The sequence below is a fragment of the Macaca thibetana genome, chromosome 18, assembly GCF_024542745.1.
Source record: "Macaca thibetana thibetana isolate TM-01 chromosome 18, ASM2454274v1, whole genome shotgun sequence".
NCBI lineage: Eukaryota > Metazoa > Chordata > Mammalia > Primates > Cercopithecidae > Macaca > Macaca thibetana.
The window spans coordinates 13,441,118-13,461,674 of record NC_065595.1 but is presented as its reverse complement, the minus strand read 5'-3'; the positions used below and the strand labels follow the sequence as shown (position 1 = coordinate 13,461,674).

The window sequence follows — 20,557 nt, the reverse complement described above, 5'->3', positions numbered from 1 at the left end:
ATTCAGCTTAAAACTGGTGAATTCAATAATCAGTTATACTGATGCTATAAAACACTAAGTAGAAAGCTTGTGCAAGATATTTACTCTTTTTAAATTTCAAAGATATGGGGAAGAAGTGTTTATCAGCTTAACAAAAAAAATCATCTTAAGACAATAAATATAAAATTATAGTGCCTGGGTAAGAATGGGTGAATGTTTATAATATTTAAGAATGATATGAGATGTATCTTCTATTATTTAAATACTAAAACAAAAGACTCTGCCTACTGAGTTTTACATTTAAACTTTCCATTGACCAAGGCTGTCTCTTTATGATGGGTAATTCTAATCCTTACATGTAATTTAATAGTTTTGCATTTCCAACATCTACATCCAGCCAAATTTGATGTATTTCCTTGGCTTCCATGAAGAAAAAATAATTTTGTAAGCTTCACAATGGAGTTTAATATAATATAATCAACAGAAAAGCCAGAGTTCATGTTAGGACTTTTTCTGCATGATTATGTTTTGAATCTTCTGCATGTATTTTTGAATGACTCCTTAGAGATTTTTTAGGTCTTTGGCTCGTGTTAAGAAGAGTTGTTAAAAAACACCTAATTAAGAAAGTACACAGGGATTCTGTGGTCCCGGTGTACTCCCTTTAAGCAGATGTACTCCTTGTTAAAAGTTTACTTAATGAAGGTCATAGAGAAATTCAGCTGAGGTGAAAAAGGTGAAATTTATCTTTATGTTACGTATTTGAAATTCAGATAAATCTGCGCTTTAGAAATTGCTAAAATATGTATTTGCGGTAGCTGATGAATAACAATATTTGGAACTGGTACAATATTATTCATGAGAAAGATACTTTTTATAAGTTTGGCAAATTATCACCAACACTGATATGAAGTTAGCTGGCTGTGTTTCAGTGAGTATAATTTTTGTGAACTTTATATTATGGTATTTTGATACATATAAAGATATATAAAATAGTGTAATGAATACCTAGGTATCATTACCCTGCTTCAGTAATTACCAACATATGGTCAATATTGTGTCATCTCTATTCATGCTCACTTTTTAATATTAAAACCAATTTCAAATTCATATCATTTTAACCATTGAAGACACACACACACACATACATACACAAGTATAAATGCTACATAAGTGTGTGTACACACCCTTAAAAATCAAAGTCAAAGTTTAAAATTAAGAAAAAGTTTTTAATATAGCAAAATATTCATAGTGTTCAAATTAAAAATCTTTGTCTTTGAATTAAGACTTAAATATGTTCACACAATACAGTTTTTTGATACATTTCTCAAGTCTCATTTGGTCTACAGATTTCCTCTCTCTGTTTCTAGTTTTTCTTTTCATTTATATGCTGAAGAGTCAAGGTTATTTGTCCTATAGAGTTTCACATAGTCTGAATTTTGATAATTGTATCACTGTTGTGTGATTCAGCATGTTTCTTTATCCTCCATGTTTTAAATAAATGTTTAGGGGCTTGATTAGATGTAATATAAAATATTCATCAAACATATTCATAGCCAATTCCCATTGCATGACATCTTTAGTAGACTAGGATACAAAATATATGTTCAAGAAACCAGAAGAAAGTTTGAACGTGTTAAGTAGAAAAACTGAAAATAAAATAAAGATTAAACTTTTAGAGAATAATGCTACAACGTTTGTGATGAAATACACTGCATATGATTAATGTCATATTATTCACGCTGAGAAAAAAGACAGATTGAAGACAGAAGTATAAATCATCTGAAAAAACATAATGAGAAAAAGTTAAAAAATTAAAAATGAACAAACTATCATTGAGTTGTGAGACAATTTCAAATATTCTTATTTATGTACAATTGCAGTTTCTAGAACCAATGAAATTTAGAAACTCATACATGCAAAATGCTTAACAAAACTTAAGTGCAGATATTAAAAAATATTATACCAAGGCACATCATGATTAAATTACTCAAAACCAGTAATAATGAGAAAATCTGAAAGGTAGTCAATGACATGTTATATACAGAATAACAAAGATGAAGTTGATAGCAGATGCCTCATCTCAAACAATACATGCCAAATGACAGTGCAGAAACATTTTTAAAGTATTGAAAATGAAAAGAAATCAATTTAAGTGAGATTTTCTCAAACAACTACAGTGATTTTTATAAAGAGGTCAACTGAATTGAAAGAGAAGAAACTGAGCTGTCAGGTATTGGAGAAGCTAATTCAAAGAACAAGTAAAAAGTTAAAGAGGTAAGCCTTTAGACACTTACTGCAAGGTATAAGCAAGAAGTTAAAACCAAAGAAATTGTTGCATCTCCTTTTTCCATTTCCTCCATGGAACAACACTCTAATTGAATCAGAGGATAAGCACAGACGTGTGGATCACTCCATTATAATGGTAGTGCTACAAGCAACTAAGTCAATTTTATGGACTCTGGGGTCAGGGGAGTGCAAGGGGAGTGTTGAGAGTGAAAAAGTACTAAGTACATTGTCAGAGTAGGAAACGGTCTTCAAGGTTTCACCCACTTTAGTCAATAAGGAGATGCTTGAGAAATGCATCAGATGAGAAATCTCATCAGAAATGCTTGAGAAAGAGCTCTGTCCAAGGCCACAGATAAAGCCCTCTTACACTTTAACCCTGGGGCTAGGAATGTAAACACAGAAGAGCGTGACCTAACAGAAGGGGCAGTCTCCTTGACTGCAACTCCCTCCAGCCAGTGCAGTGCACTGGTTGTGCATCAAATCTGGCGTGACAAGGGAATGTTTTCGCAGTGAGTACTGTACTGCCAGGTCAAGTCTTTATAGCTGCCTATAGCCAGGCCTGAACAAATCACATTTGTTACCCCAAAGCCATATTCCTAATCTTCGGTAAAGGAAAGTGGGACGAAGACTCTTTTTGGTGTACAGCATCAGCACACAAGGGGAACTACAATACAATAAATGATTAAAGAAGTCCTTCAAGAATAAATAAAATAATACTAGAAAGAAATCTGGATCTATGCAAAAATAGAATCACCAGAAATGGAAGGTCTATCAGTAAATAGAAAGACCTTTTTAAATTTTATTATCATTAAAGGAAAATTGGCTGTTAAAGCAAACATAATAACAAGGATTGTGGGGCATACATCATTTGCAGAAGTAAAATGTATGAAATTAATAGCATAAAGGTTAGGAATATGCTATTTTAAGCTCTATAAACCATATATAAAGTGGTATGATATAACTTAAAATAGATTACAATAAGGGTACATATGCATACAATAAACCTAAAGCAACTACTAAAATAAAGTAACAGAATTTACTGCAGGCTACAAAATAGATAAAACTGACGCCTAAAGAATACTCAATCCAAAGAAGAAATAAAAGAAAAAAGTGAGCAAAAGACAGGTGAAAAAAACATACAAGTAACAAAGTGGTATGTTTAATATTAATCATCATAATAATCACACTAAATATGAATGGGATAAAAAACAAAGTATGACATAAAGATTATTAGATTTTTAAAAAGACTCAACAATATGTCTTTAGAAATGATTTAAAATATAAAGGTTCAGTAGGTAAGAATTTAAACAATGAAAAACACATATCTTGCTAACTCTAGTCAAAAGAAAGCTACAATGACCATAATATTAGATAATGTAGATTTTGGGGCAAAGAATATTAGCACTGATAAACAATATCATTTCATAATAATAAATTTCATAATTATAAGTGATAAACAATGTCATTTCATAATTATAAAAGATAATGGCATTTTATAATCTAAAACAGTATCATTTTATAAGAATTATGTCAATTCATTAACAGGGCACAACTATTCTAAATGTTTATACACTTAATGCCTCAAAATAGATGAAATAAAAGATGAAATAAAACCTTATTGTATTACAAGAAGAAACAGACAAATCTATAATGCAAATTGATTCATTTCTATTCAACATTATACTGAAAATTCTATCCAATGAAATAAGAAATTAGAAGCATCTAGATTAAAAAGATAAAATAAAAATATGTTTATTTATACAGGGCATAATTACACATATAGAAAATCTTATGAAATCTATAAAAATACTGGTAAAATGTACAGGTAATTTTAGCAGGGTTGGATGATACAAGGTCAATATTAAAATCAATTATATTTCTATTTACTAGCAATGCATAATCAAAATTTAAAATTTATACAACAGTACATTTTATGATAATGTAAAGAATTCAAAGATTGTGACATAACTCTACCAAAAAATATGCAATACCTCTCTATTGAACACTATAAAATACTGCTAAGAGGGATCAAGAAAAATCAATATAATTGGAGATATTTATTATGATACTGGACCAGAAAACTCAAAATGGTTCAAAACGTCAATTCTCTCCAAAGTGTTGTATAAACACAATTTTAAAAATACAGCTAAATTAAAATTAAAACATAAAATAAAATTTCAAACAGGTATTTTTATAAAACTTGCATGCTTATTCTATAATTATATATGCAAAAGCATTGGGCTTAGAATAACTTAAGGAACATTTTAAAAGAAGAGGAAATTTGGAAGACTATGCCATCTGACTTTAAGACATAATGCTACAGTAATCATTATGGTAAAGTATTGGATCAACAAATAATTTAGTAGAATACACCACAAAGTGCACAAATACACCTACATTTATGTAATCAACTGATTTTTGAAAAAGTTCAAAAAGCAAATCAATAGAGAAATAACAGTCTTTGTGCTAAAACACCTGAGTATTCACTTGAGAAAAAGATACTTTGATCCATACTTTACCGTGCACAAGGTCACAAAAAGTGAATACAAATTTAGATGAAATACTTGTAATTTCTTTGGCAAAGATTTCTTACAACAATATCAAGAGCGCACGTGTTAAAAACTGATAAACTGGACCGTATCAAAATTGAGATAATCTCTGTATCCGATCCCATGGCTACTGTAAAGAATTCCCACAACTCAGTGCTTAAAATGATGCACATTTATTGTCTTACAGTTCTACAGGGGAGATGTTTAAAATGAATTTCACTGGACTGGAACCACGGTGCCAGAAAGGTCGTTCTTCCATCGAGTCTCTAGAGGAGCATCTATTTCCTTACATTTTCCAGCTTCTCAAAGTGTATTCTATTCCTTGCGTACCTTGGTTCATGTCCCTCCTCTAGGCCAGCAGCAAAGCATCTTCAAATTTCTCTCTACTCTATCTTCACATTGGCTTCTCTTTGTCTGTTGTGTCAAATTTACCTCTTCTCCCTTTTATAATGACTCTTATAATTGCCTTCAAAGTCATCTTGGAGAATCCAGGATAATTTTCCTATCTAAAGACCATTAACTGAATCTCATATTTATCTACAGAGGTCACAGTCTTGGTTTTAGGAGTGAAGACCTTGATATCTCTGAGAGCCATTATGTGGTCTACCTCAGATGATAATTAAATGAGAAGACAAGTCACAGACGGGGCGAGTATTAGTTAATTATATATCTTGCATCCAGAATGTACAAGGACTTTCAAAACTTGGAAACAAAAAGTCATCACAATTTTTTAAATAAGCAAAATATTTAAAGAGACATATCACAAAGAGTTGACATGTAAAATAAGTTTAAAAAAAGATAATCATCTTCAGTTTCAACAGGTAAATGCAGATTAAAACTACAATTAGATACCAGTAAATTCTTACTAGAATGAATATAATTAAAAGATTGACCATATCAAGTATTGAAGAGAATATAGAGCAACTGTACCTCTCAAAAACTGCTAGTGTGAATGTAAAATCGCAAGAGTATTTAGAAAACAATTTGGCAATTTGTTACAAAGTTAAACATATGCCTACCATAAGATCCAGCCATTCTAGATATTAGGTACATATCTAGGATATCTATCTAGATATCTACCTAAGACAAATAAAATTAATATTTCCATATGAAGATGCTTACCTGAATATCAGAGCAGGTTTATTTGTAACAGACAAAAACTGGAAAAAGTAAAATGTCTTTCAACAAGTCAATGTACTAAGAAAGTGTAATATGTCTATGCAATGTAATGATACTCAGCAGTGAAAAGAAATGAACTACTGATACAGTAATATCTCAAAAGAATAATGAATAAAACAAGCCTGCCAACAAATTCAAATTGTATGTTTCCTTTTGCATCTGATTTTAGAAAATTTAAAACAATCACAGTGACTGAAATCAGACTAAGAACTGCGGGAAAATGAGGATGGGAGGGAAGGATGATGAAGGGACACGAGGAGACTTCTGAAGGTAGTGATGAGTGTGCTTATTATCTGCATTGTGATGACAGTCTCAGAAGCAGATATATGTCAAACATTCAATTCAACTTGAGTATATGCAGATTATTGTGCCAATTATACTTCATTAATGTTGTTAAAAATCTTGACTTGTCAAAACCTTTAGAAACAAATTAGACAACTAACTGCGGAACAACAGATACTAGATGCTTCTGATGTGTTATGATATGACCTTTATAAAGAACATTGCCTATAAATTATTTTACCAAAAAAAGTTGAAAGCTAATTTTCAAGTTACAGGAAATTTACCTGTAATAAAAGAACAAACTAAATGGGAAACAAAGTAAACAAAGTAAAAAGAACCAATCATTTAAACCCAAATTGTGTCTTTCTACAGATTTGCTACCCACAGTGTAATCTATGGAATAGGAACATCTCACTACAAATGCCAAATCTTGAGCTTCTTCACAGGTACCAACTTTGAGTCTGCATTTTATCACACTTACCACAAGGTCTGAATATACAATAAATTTTAAAAAGCATTGATCTACCACAAAATTGATCTAGTTTATTTGATACATCAAAAAAAGAAGGAGTATAGGAAAGATATTGTTCTAGATTGAGAAAGATTTAAGATATTGTAGAACTAGTGTAAAATGTGGGCATTGTTCGGGTCATGACTTTACAAAACTGTTTTTATATTTGCATTTTTATGGATTTATAAAAAATTAGTCTGTATAAGGTATAATACTTACTGCATAAGGTATAATAATACTAATGTAGAGATGAGCAACAGATGATAATGAGAAAGTATTGCCAATTTTGTTGGTCATTGAACGTTTCCTTCTTGTTATATAAAAACATGTCCTATTTTTAGTCATGTATACTTGAAGCATATTGGTATTAGAAATGACAGGATGTGTCGAGAAAAAGTATATTTTCTTTAAAATATTTCAAAAAAATGGGAGGATAGGCAAAAACATTGTGGTAAAATGATGATAATTGTTGAATTTGGGTCATGAGTATTTGGATAGTTGTACTTTTATTATCCACTTATGCTTAAAATATACGTAATAAAACAACAACAAAAATATACAGCAATATTGTACTTTTAAATCAATATGTAATTATGTAATCAATAAGTAATTATTTTAATACCAGCTATTGATGACAATGTACAGAAAGCCGATCTATAGAACACTCATAAAATTGAAAATTTGGACACTATTTTGGAGAACAATTTGGCCAAAAGCAATAAATTTTACAATGTGTATATAAAGTAGCAGTTATATTTTACTATTTTTTTTTTTTTTTTTTTTTTGAGACGGAGTCTCAGGCTGTTGCCCAGGCTGGAGTGCAGTGGCGTGATCTCGGCTCACTGCAAGCTCCGCCTCCCGGGTTCCCGCCATTCTCCTGCCTCAGCCTCCTGAGTAGCTGGGACTACAGGCGCCCGCCACCGCGCCCGGCTAATTTTTTGTATTTTTAGTAGAGACGGGGTTTCACTGTGGTCTCGATCTCCTGACCTTGTGATCCGCCCGCCTCGGCCTCCCAAAGTGCTGGGATTACAGGCTTGAGCCACCGCGCCCGGCCATATTTTACTATTTTATACCTAGAGAAATATTCACATTTGTCCACTGGGAAGCAAGTATAAATTGGATTCATTGAAAAAAGAATGTTTAAATTAGGATACTGTATGATACTAATTATGTAAGTGTTTCACAATTACAAGGCAATGTCCCCTAATACTCTTAGCATAAAGCAATTAGATAACTTTGTAAGTCTAGGCAGAGAAAACTGACAAAATTTGTCACGGTAATTACCATGATTGAAATAAGTGAAATTTGTCTAAAAGGTGAAGCTTAGAAATTTCTGCAACATTCTCCTCCCTCGAAAACAGTTTAAAGTAAATATGACAAAAAATAACACTCATGACATCTGGGTGACTTTTCTACCAAGTGCTATTTTTTCTCCATTAAATATATGATTAAAATATTTCTCAATTAAATTTAAAGTTAAAAATCATCATTTATAATTCGAAGGAAAAAGCCCTTTAATTTGAACCCCTTTATATAAAACACACAAGAAAAATGAAGGGTAGTCGTAATTATATCTCAATAATGAAATATTGTGGCTTTGTTTATACTCTTCTATATTCCAAACTTTCTATAATGGTCATACATTTCGGCGGAAGTGAAAAGCATTTCAAATAATGTTCCACTTCTGACTGAAGACTGGTGGCAGCTGTCAGCATTGCTAGACTGAGAAACACTCTGGGCTGAAACCAAGCAAATAAGAAAAAATGCTCTCGCCTGAAATGGGCCCTGGATAAACCAGCAGTGACATTTTGCCCTGCATTTGCAATCTTGTTTATATTTTCCAATCAGAGGAATATACTAAAAAACCTACATAACATTTCCATATAAAGAAATGCTAATACTATGTCTTATGTTAGTGTGTTTATATTTTTTCTCTTATTGCTAATACTTGGAAATATTAATCCATATTTATTTTCAAAGTTGTAAAATATATTTAAAAATAAAATTTCATTTATATTAGCACAATATTAGATACCAATTACAATAATATTTAAATAACATTATTATAATATATTATGTCCAAGTAAAATTGAAAGTATATTTGTGATGATTAATATCAGGTGTCAACTTGATTGGGTTGAAGGATCCCTAGATAGCTGGTAAAGTATTGTTTCTGGGTGTGTCTGTGAGGGCGTTGCCAGAGGAGATAAACATTTGAGTCAGTGGACTGGGAGAAGAGTCACCTTGGTTGTGGTTGGGCACCATCCAATCAGCTGCCAGCATGGCTAGAACAGAGCAGGTGGAAGAAGGTGGGAGAAGCTGCTTGCTGACTGGCTTTCATCTTCCACCTGTGCTGGATGCGTCCTACTCTTGGATATCAGACTTTAAATTCTTCGGCCTTTGGACTCAAAGTGGTTTGCCAGGGGGCTCTCAGGTTTTTGGCCACTGAAGGCTGCGCTGCTGGCCCCCCTGCTTTTGAGACTTTGGGACTCGGATTGAGCTACTACTGGCTTCCTACGTCCTCAGCTTGCAGAGGGCCTATCATGGGACTTCACCTTGTATCCATGTGAGTTAATTCTCCTAATAAACTCCCTTTCACATGTGCATATATAATATTAGTATTGCACCTCTAAAGAACCCTAATACAATATTTTATGTAATGTGTTAACTACATCACACATGCTGGGACTTACATTCAGTAATTTTAAGTGACCTATCCTGTAAACAAATGTATTCATAACTAGTGCTACAACTGATCTTAAATACATTAAGTGTATAACATACACTGTGCTTTATTGAATGGAAGAAAAAAATGCATACATGTCTAACACTGTGACATCTATAGCTGATGGTTCACTTTGTTTACATGGAATAAAGATCTATAAATTACATTTTAACATTTGGACCATTCTTCAAATGACAAAATAAAATGTTTTCTATTATCTCCTCTTAGTATACATTTTTCCCCTTGTTCTAAAGATTCTTGAGGTCAAGTAAAAAAAAATAAGTCAGAATGATGGATTTGGTGGCTGTGTGAGGGAGGATATAAGTTGAAGCTGGGAAATGTGGATGGGATAAATATAGAAATTTAATCCTGTTTGTGATCTCTTAAAAAATCAGGGGAAACTTGGCAGCTTCACAGAATGACACTATACATAAAAAGACTTTGAAATGGCTTTCTCAGAACCACTAGTACGAAATATAAAGAAATGTGAGTGGATATAGTTTGCATACATATGTGAAAAGGAAGCAATATTTTGGGGCCAAAAATTGTAATAACCCAGGTGCCAATTCTTTCTCTGAACATTCATTCCATAGTACTAAAATGTGAAAGATCATCCTCTGTTTTATTTATGAACTCTCATTAAGCATATAATTTGCATATTTACTGTCATGAAAAAAAGCTCTCAGGGACAGCTACAGCAATGTAGAGTTAGAATACCTATATTGGAGCCTCTGATGCCCTCTGTGACATTGTGCACAGCCTTCCACATTCACTATTGCTGTGAAGTCCTAAGATATACAGCAACAAGTGCCATTTCATTTCTGGGCTGAACGTCATGAACTTTATTCAGGAGCAGTGGTAGAGGACTATGGATTAATGGGCAGTATATGTGAAGTGCTAAGCACTGACAATATTAAGCCTGAGTGTGCAAAAGTTCTAAAATGAAAAGAGATAGATTCCAATTGGTTAAATAAATGCTGGTGAAATTTCATGTTTTTAGATACAGTATTTCACTTTTTCTTCCCCTCCACAAACTATCAAAACATGATTTGCCCTTATTTGTCAAGGGTAAATATTTGTATGTTCCTGTATTAAAGATTTGCCTAAAACACTTTTATCAGTATAGATCTTAATTATGTCTTTACCATCTTTGCAGGCTGATTTTTAAAAATTTATTGTACTTTTGTATGGGTCTTCGGTGCTCTCAGTGTTACACAAAAATAAACATCAGACATATAAGTATTGATAAATATATTCTTTGTTTAAAACAACATAGTGACAGGAACAGAATGAAATGAAGGGAATCTGAAATTTATAGGGCTCACGTGAGAAAAATAGGAATAAAAACACGATTTTCTTTTTTTAACTTTTGTGTTTGGAGGTACATTTGCACGTTTGTTATATAGGAAAACTCATGTTACAGGAGTTTGTTGTACAGATTATTTTATTACTCAGGTACTAAGCCTAGTACCCAATAGTTGTTTTGTTCTGCTCTTATCCCTCCTTACACCCTCCTCCTTCAGGTAGGGCCCAGTGTTTGTAGTTCCCTTATTTATGTTAATGAGTTTTCACCATTTAGCTCCCACTTATAAGTGAGGACGTGTGATATTTGGTTGCCTGCTCCTGAGTGAGTTTGCTAAGGATAATGGTCTCCAGCTACATCTATGTTTTCACAAATCATGTAGACCAATGAAACAGAATACAGAGCTCAGAAGTAAGACTGCACACCTACAACCATCTAATCTTTTACAAAGTTGACAAAAACAAGCAATGGGGAGAAGACTCTATTCAATAAATGGTGTTGGGTAACTGACTAGCCATATACAAAGGATTGAAACTGGACCCTTTCTTTACACCACATACAAAAATCAATTCAAAGTGGATTAAAGATTTAAACATAAAACCCCAAACTATAAAAACCCTGGAAGACAACCTAGGCAATACCATTCTGGACATAGCAACAGGCAAAGATTTTATGACAAAGACACCAAAAGCAATCACAACAAAAGGAAAAAATGACAAGTGGAATCTAATTGTGCTTAAGAATCCCTGCACAGCAAAATAAACTATTAACGGACTAAACAGGAAAACTACAGAATGAGAGAAAATATTTGCTATCTATGCATCTGACAAAGGTCTGATATCCCACATCTACCAGGAACTTACAAAAATTTACAAGACAAAACAACCTCATTAAAAAGTGGGCAAAGTACTTGAACAGACATTTTTCTAAAGAAGACATACACATGGGCAACAAGCACATGACAAAAAGCTCAATCTCCCTGATCATTAGAGAAATACAAATCAAAAGCACAATGAGATACTATCTTACACCACTCAGAATGGCTATTACTAAAAGCTCAAAAATAACAGATGCTGGTGAGGTTGAAGAGAAAAGGGTACACTTACACTGTCGGTGGGAGTATAAATTAGTATTTACATTATTTCATTTACGTCATCATGTGGAAAGCAGTATGGCAATTTCTCAAAGAGCTGAAGACAGGACTATCATTCAGCCCAGCAATCCCACGACTGGGTATATACACAAATCAATACAAATAATTCTATCATAATGACACATGAATTTTCACTCATGCACACATGAATATACATACCATAAAGGTACACAAATACTCATTACAGCACTATTCACAATAGCAAAGACATGGGATCAACCTCACTGCTCATCAGTGACAGACTGGATAAGAAATGTGGTACAAATATATCATGAAACATTATGCAGTCTGATTGTAACCTAACCATCACATGAACACAGGCTATTTCTTATTACTTTCCTGTGTGTTTGCAGTCAAACCTGTACAATATTTTCAGGTTTTTCTAAAATCTGTTTTTCTCTTAATGTTCTTATGACAAGATATAATACAGAAAAATAAAACGTTGTTTTACTTCTAACATCTAAACAGGTATTCTATTATCCCTTTATTTCAGAAGATAACCTCTCATATGCCTGTCTTTATTTTCAGTTTTCATGTACAGTTAAAAAGCACTGTGAACACTCTCAGTAGCCTAAATCCATTCATTGGGAGGAGGTACATAAAATTGGTCTCACAGTTGAACAAAGAACCAACCGTTGAATACAAACATTAAAAAATTTATATCAACACATTGTTACTCGGCAGCCATTAAATTTGGTGCCATAAAACCATTTTGTCAAGTGAAATAAAGAGACGGAATACACACAATATAATTTATTTAACTGAAGGAAAAAAGTTGTAGACAAATGCAGGAAAGAAGTCCTGGAAGACTATGCCCCAAAATTCAGATGGAAATCATCTTTGAATCAGGGAATTGTAAACAAATTAAAATTTTCCCCATGTGTATTTGCATGCTTTATTTTCAAAATTAGTATATATACATAATTATATAATACAATATAAGTTGATTTTGTATAAACACATGTTATTTCGCACCATAGTAAAGATCAAGAAAGCCATTCTCTACTAATTTTTGGGCTATTTTCCCAAATTGTTTGATGGAATGTTCTAAAGGCAGTTCGCTGGAGTTAAGAGCAGCACACGTGGAGCAAGGATGGCTGAATAACTAACTCAACACCAACACCTGCTAGTTCCATCACCTTGGATGAATAGCTCAACCTCTGGTTGTCTCAGTTGTCTCATGTGAAAATTGAGAGTAATTATTATGTCTCTCAAGGTTTGTGTTATTGATGAAACGAGTTGCGGCATCCAAAATACTGTCTGGCACGTATTAAGAGTTAAATGTTTTTAGTGAGCTACATAAAAATAGCTATTGACAGGTGAATAATAAGCATCTAGTGATTTCTGTATTTCTCAAGGTTGAAATATTCAGCTATTTTCATTTCAGCTAAAAATATACACACATAAAACAGCTTTGTAAATGACTATTGCAAAAATACTTTAGTATATGTTTTCCCTGATGTATATGTTCCACTTGCATTTTCAAATTATTTGAATGTCATTATTTTTTTTCTAAGCATGGTTAAGTGACTATGACAGATACATATTATCATGCTTGAAGCAATACATGATATTGCATGGGCATATATGAGCTGAAAATGATCCCAGTGTGACTTAGAACAGTTATGTTTTCAAAGAAGACTAATTACGGCTTAAGGGATGAAAAAATATTATAATCTATGCACTTATGCAGTTTGAAACTGAATCTAATTAGAAATTGTCTTTTCTATGACCTCTTCTTGGTTACATAAAGCTAATTATTCCATCTGTGAAAACTTGTAAAAATATAATGTATTCTGGAAAGCTCATGGAAAGCTGAAATATTGAGCTCAACTAAGCCCAGCTTCTCATAGAGAAAAACAGATGGCAATTAATATAATGTCTCCATTTTTAGAAAGCTATTGAGTAGGCTTGGCCAAAATGATATATCATAGACTTAGAATTTGTGGTGATCAGAGAGTTCCAAAGCTTTCCCAAAACAAACAAAAACAGAAGACTTAAAGGTTTTGAAAATGTTACTGAAAAATAAGACTAAGAGTTTCTCTTCATCAATTTAAAACACACATCTAACCTCTCCTCTTGGGAAGTGAACACATGAAGCGAGTGAATACTATAAAGCCTTTATGTGAAACAAATAGGAACACATGGCTCTTGGGGCCTGGAGTGGCAATATTAAAACAAGGGAAGTAGTTAGAGAATATTCAGCTATCTTTCTTCTAATTCGAGATATTCTTTATAAAAAGGAAAAAAAAAAAAAGAAGCCACGAAGTGTCTATAAACAGTCCCCCTTCCTTCCAAAAGCACCTCTGTAATACCACATAGAGCAGTAACACGGAGAATTAGTGGCAGATTTTAAACTATGCCGTGAAGTCTCTTAAAAAATGATACCAACATTGTCTCAATGCTCATTTCAAAAAGGTACTCTGTATTTTTGTGAATTTATTTAAATCTTGTCTATGTAGTTAAACACAGAAGCAAGAAAAATAATATTAGAACAATGTTAAGAAAAAATAAATCCCCTCCTTGAACTGTTCTGGCTGGAATATCTTTTGGAACCCGTATTACCTATTGTCTTTATTCCCACTTCCATGTCTACCCTTTTATTTAATCTATTTTTATCTTATATTAACATATTAATTGTATTAGTTAGTTACAATATGATTTTAGTCTTTAAAGAAATTATTTGGATCTTCTAGTCAGTGCCTTAGAAGCACCTGCATTACCAGGACATTGAAATAATTGTTCTGTTTCTCCATCAAACACCCTGGATCCATGACCTTCTATTGCCCTCTTGAAGGTGATATTTCATCCCAGTGCTCTGACTAATCCTGCTCCTCAGCAAAGGACAATATAAGTAAGAAAATCAATAATAACATGGAGACAGAATTGACAAAACTTAATGACCATTTGGATGTCAAAATAAATTGCCTGCGTTAGGAGTGTCAAATGAGAGTTGGGAAATGCAGAGGTTAAGATACCTTCAAAATTACAAATGACAATGCTAACTGGAGCTGGTTACTCCAGACTCAGAAGGAACTGCGATTGCTATCATGATATTCTTCCTTTTATTCCATCACTCTAAGAAAAGTTTAGGTTCAGTTTTTTAAGATTTCATAAACTGTCCCTAACTTCTGAATGACTAATCTGATGAAATGGCTATGACTGGTATATAAAATAAATTTTAAAAAAGAACTAAAATGTAAAATGTTTTGGTCACTGTGGTAGGCATATCAACATTTACCAACATCTCTCTTGCAATTGCACAAAGTTACATGAACGGTTTTTCTAACAAGATATGAGTAAAAGTGATGTACACCGTTTTCGAACTGACACACTCAAAGGCCTACGAATAATTGTCTCACCTTTATTGCTTACTAATTTGGCAATCAGTAGTTGAAGGATGGTGGAGCCTCTAGCAAGCCTGGGTCACTGAGTGACTGTGAAACTTTGATATACTCCCCCCACTAACTCCCACCCAATGTTTGTGGTAGGAGGTTGCTGAGAAATGGAAAGTTAATTGATTACTGTAATAGTCTAGCTCCCAGACTAACAAAATCAACTATGTCTCTAATGCCATAATGGTACTCATTCGTTCTCTTAGTAATTTGTCTCATAATTCAATGATATAGTAAAATTATATTCATTTCAAAAGAGAAGAAAGATCAAGGTGAGCTTGTACAACAGCTCCTCAAAAAATGACATTTTGTTCAATGTCATTTTGTTGTAATTTTGATGAGAAAAAAGTTGATTCCCTGCCAGAGCCACTATCTGTGTTGAGTCTGCACATTCCCCCCATGTCTGCATGGGATTACTCTGGGTACTCCAGTCACTTCCCACTTTCCAAAGCTACACACATTGGGTTGCTTGTTCATCTACAAGGTACCAGTCTGAGTGACTGTGACTATGTGAGGGTGAGCCTGCAATGAGATGACACCCTGTCCAGGGCTGGTTCCCACCAATCTAACTGAGTTGCTGGGATAGGCTCCTGCCACCCACAGCCCTGAACTGGAATAACCAGGTTGGAAAATGCACGAATACAAATTATCATAAGATGAAGATTTGCAAAGTACACGATCATCATACAAATGCAAGACAATAAACTATGCCCAGTAGGAAAGAGCTCATCGAGCCAGCTGTATATTTGCAAATTCTTGTGTTTGAACTTCATGGTGGCTGGAGGTGATGGGGACAATCTTTGTTTTGCAAACGTTTGTTTCTTGATTTAACCCATCACCACTACAACTGCTAGTCACTCACTGATTCACCCAAAATTGGGTAAACAATGATGTTATTTGTTTTTACTAATCATATATATATACAGCTCACATTTATTTCAGTGTTTAATATTAGAAATGTTTTGGTCCTTATTTGTAAGTTTAGTGAAGTTTTTGTTACCAGAAATATGTAATAGAGACTAAACTCTCGTTTATCTCAATTAGCCTCTGATAAAATTGGTTTTATTACACAGTGTTTCACTTAAAGTTGCAGTTTGAAGACTAAAGTGGAATATATGCAGATACACCACTAACTACTGATTAGGAAATCATACGTCCCAGGCTTCTTTTGATGATTAATGAATTAACAGCTTTTCAGAAAGCAGAGAGTAAACAAATAATGCTTCCCACTTCCGACAATAATAACAACACAAGAAAAAAATTAAAAAGTAAAAATAAAAATCTTTAAAGGTTGATGAGTAAGGTAGGTTGAAAATTTCATGAACCTTCAAATAAATCTTTATGGTTTAACAAAACCATCAGTTACCATATATGTAGAGTGGGAAATTCCAAAGTCATAAAATTATGCAAAGACTATTTTTTCCTAAAACATTGTTCAGAATAATGATCAAATATTATATTAGTTAACCATATTCATCACATAAATAATATTTGACAAATTGAATGAATATATATATGTAAAGACAACACAAAGGATTACATATTTTTCTTCGAACCAACAATGTATTTCATTTTTCCAAGAATTTCTAACAGTATTTATTTCTTTTTTCTTTTGCTTTCATTATGAAGATATAGTTTCACTTTGCACTTGTTGAAAATCTTTTTAGCCACTGCTTACTATAGTAAATAAACCGTTGTACTCAATTTGACAGTTTTTGCGGATGTTGTGATAGTAGCTACATAATACCTAGACAAACATATCATCCAAATGTTCCTTTCTCCAATTATCAATTGTGCTTTCAGCACATCTTTCTATAACTATAATATCTACAAATTTACTCTACTATCAAAAATAATACTTAGTAAGCACCACTGCCAAATGGTATGGAAAGTATTATTTTGTTATGAAAAGGCATAATATAAACATGATTTTATAAAACATGCAATCCTTAGTGAATGGAAAAAGAAAACTAAAGTCAAGCACTTCATTAATTTGCCTTTTTTATGTGTATATACGTGTTTGTGTTGTGTAGAATCAGTACAAAAATCTAAAAATTAATATATCACAGAACCACACATATCTGATTCACATGAACTGAGTGAAATATAAAAATCATTTGATCCAACCCTGCAAAAGCACTTTATTTGACAATAGCAGTAATTATTATTTTAACAAATGAACAAATGTGACAAAATTATTATTATTTTATTTGTTAGATTTCATTATATTTAGTTTAAATTTTTACTGTGAATGTGGAGAATACCTCAATATTTAAATAAATATATAGACAAATAAGGGTTAGTTTGATCCCTCAATTTCAGGGAAATTGTTTCCATATATTATTGTACATAGAATCATTTCAAAAGCTTGACAAAACAGATAATCCCACTCCACAGCTACTGATTCATGAGCTGGGTATTTTTTTTAACAAGCCTCAAAGATGACTTGAAGGCAAATATTTTCATGAAATATCATCACCATCATCATCTTGTCAACCATATTGAGTGTTTACTCTGTGATGATTACTATGCAAAGATAACGGCATTCCTTAATTGAGTTCTCTTACAGTAATTCTATAGTATATGTTCTATTATTGTTGCTATTTTATAAATGCAGATACTGGGCATATTAAAGTTAAGTAACTTGTCTTAGCTATAAAGTAATTGGCGGGATTGGAATTAAGACAAAGGATTTTGCTTTCTTTAGAGTTGTTACCTTTAACCAATGTCTTTGCAGAAGCTATTTTCTGGAATATCTATATCTTCTTTTTTTTGAAAAGAAAATGCATGTAGAAGTTGGCTGACATTTATAGAACAGTATTTTCAAACTTTTCATAATTTACTCTCCTATCAGAAAAAAATACTGCAGGTGAGCCCCAATATTTGTATATGCATTTATGTACTAATGATTCACAAACACAACTGTTATCACTATGTAAAGTATTTGCTAAAATGTACTCAAAATTTAAATGCAAAAGAATGAAGTAAAGCATACATATAAATGAAATTTCTCATATTTTCCCATAGTTCAGTTAAAAGCATGGTGAGCCTGCTGTGTTATATAAACACTTCCTTGCAGACTTCCCTGTAAGATGAAGGAGCATGGCATAATTATGTTGGATTTTGTGGGTCTGCATCTTCCACCTAATCCTGTTTGGGGTCTATCATTTTCCCTTTCTTCTTCAAGAGGATAATCAGCAGTGATTTTTTTTTTTATGTGTTACTTTTTAAGTTCTCATTTTACAACATTAAGTCAATGTTGACCGGTAAGTAGAATCTGTATAAAATGTAATGATTTGTACCTCGATGATATGATAGTTTCATGAGACTAGTCAAGATACTTAAACACTCTCAGGTTGAGTATCTTCAACTGCAAGATGATTTAATAAATGTAATCTCTAGATCTTCTGGATAAATCACATTAAAATAACTGAAACTGTAGTTAGAATATATCAAATGTTTAATAAAGGTCCTTATGTCACACAAACATGTGATTTAAATACTTATAATGTCTGACTTCTTTAAGTAAATGCTTATTAATCAGTTCCTGGAGTGCATAAGATAATCACTGGTAATCACCCATTGCTACAAGAATCATCGGAGCAGCTCTCAGTATAACTGCTATTGAAGCCATGCAGGAAAGGGCTCCTTCCTAGTTAGAATGACTGAAAACGGGAAATATTTGCTACAGTCATTTACAAACGATTTTATCTGTATACAGCCAAGGTTAGTGTGCACAATTTTTATTTTGTAAAATTTTCAGATTTGGCAGTAGACAAGAGTACAAATCTATCATAAATACTTATAAAAACTAAGAGAGTTTAGATAGAATTTTAATTATCAGAAGGTTAAAATTCTTACCATATATTGTCACTGTCACGTCTGAATACAGATTTTGGAAAACATTGATAATCTAGCAACTTACAAGTTGAAATCTGTTTACCTACTTTCCTATTTATTTTAATGGAAAAAACATTCTTGGAAAGTCATATTGACATTTGAGGAAAATTAAATCTTGGGGTTCTATTTTGAAGACACATTTTGCACATTCTGGACATAGTATCTTCAGATTACGTGGCTTCAGTGAATACCTGCCTACTGAAGCATCATAAAGCAGTCTAAACAACCCATATTTATCTCTTTTCTAATCTCCAGACCTACAGAATTACTTTCCACAAGGTATTTCAAAGTGCATACTGAAATTCTTACTTTCTATTCACTCTTGCACCTAATCATTATGTTCCTTCTTTCCCTTAATGAAATCAGCATCCTCTCAAAAGCTCACACTTGAATAAAATGTTATTCTCTGACGTTTCCTTCAGCTAACCTCCCATATACATACATTTGAGCATGAAGCCTGACTAGAGATGAACTATGATCAATTCTATGTCTTAAATCTTTCAAGTAAATTCATTTACCTTCTATTACCTCCAAGTTCTTAATTCATGATAATTTTAAAATCTTTATTTTGTACATATTCAAATATGAACAAATAATTGTACATATTGCTGGGATACAGAGTGATATTTTAATACATGTATTCAATGTGTAATGAAAAAATCAGGATAATTAGTACAACAATCACAAACATTTATCTTTGTGTGTGTGTGTTGTGAACATTCTGATCCTCTCTTAGCTTTTTAAAAAGTATGCATTAAATTATTGTTAACTATATTCACTGTGCAGTGCTATAGAAAACCAGAATTTGTTCCTTTTCTTTAGCCATAATTTTATATCTATTAAACAGTCTTTCCCCATCTCCTCTTCTTCCATTATTTCCTTTCTCTAATAATCATAATTCTACACTCTACTTCTGTTAGCTCAATTTTATTTTAGCTTTCGCATAAGAGTTAGAACTTGTAGTATTTATCTTTCTGTGCCTGACCTATTTCACTTAAAGTAATGCACTCTAGGTTCATCCATGTTGCTGTGACTGATAGAATTTCATTCTTTTCTATAGCTGAATAGTATTTCATTGTGTATATACACCACGTTTTAGTTATTCTTTTATTTCTTGAAGGACACTTAGTTTTCTTCCATATATTGGCTATTGTAAATGGTGTTGCAATACACATTGGAGTGCAGATATATTTTCAATATACTGATGTTCTTTCGTTTCAATAAATACCCAGTAGTGAGATTGCTGAATCATATACTAGTTCTATCTAGTTCTATTTTTAGTTTTTGGAGAAACC

General features: G+C 32.6%; 1 protein-coding gene across 3 annotated transcripts in view; it reads right to left on the bottom strand.

Moving 5' to 3' along the window:
* The window catches only part of CDH19 (cadherin 19), a 103,124-nt gene that overhangs the window by 71,972 nt on the left and 10,595 nt on the right, over positions 1-20,557 (bottom strand). The window lies entirely within an intron of this gene.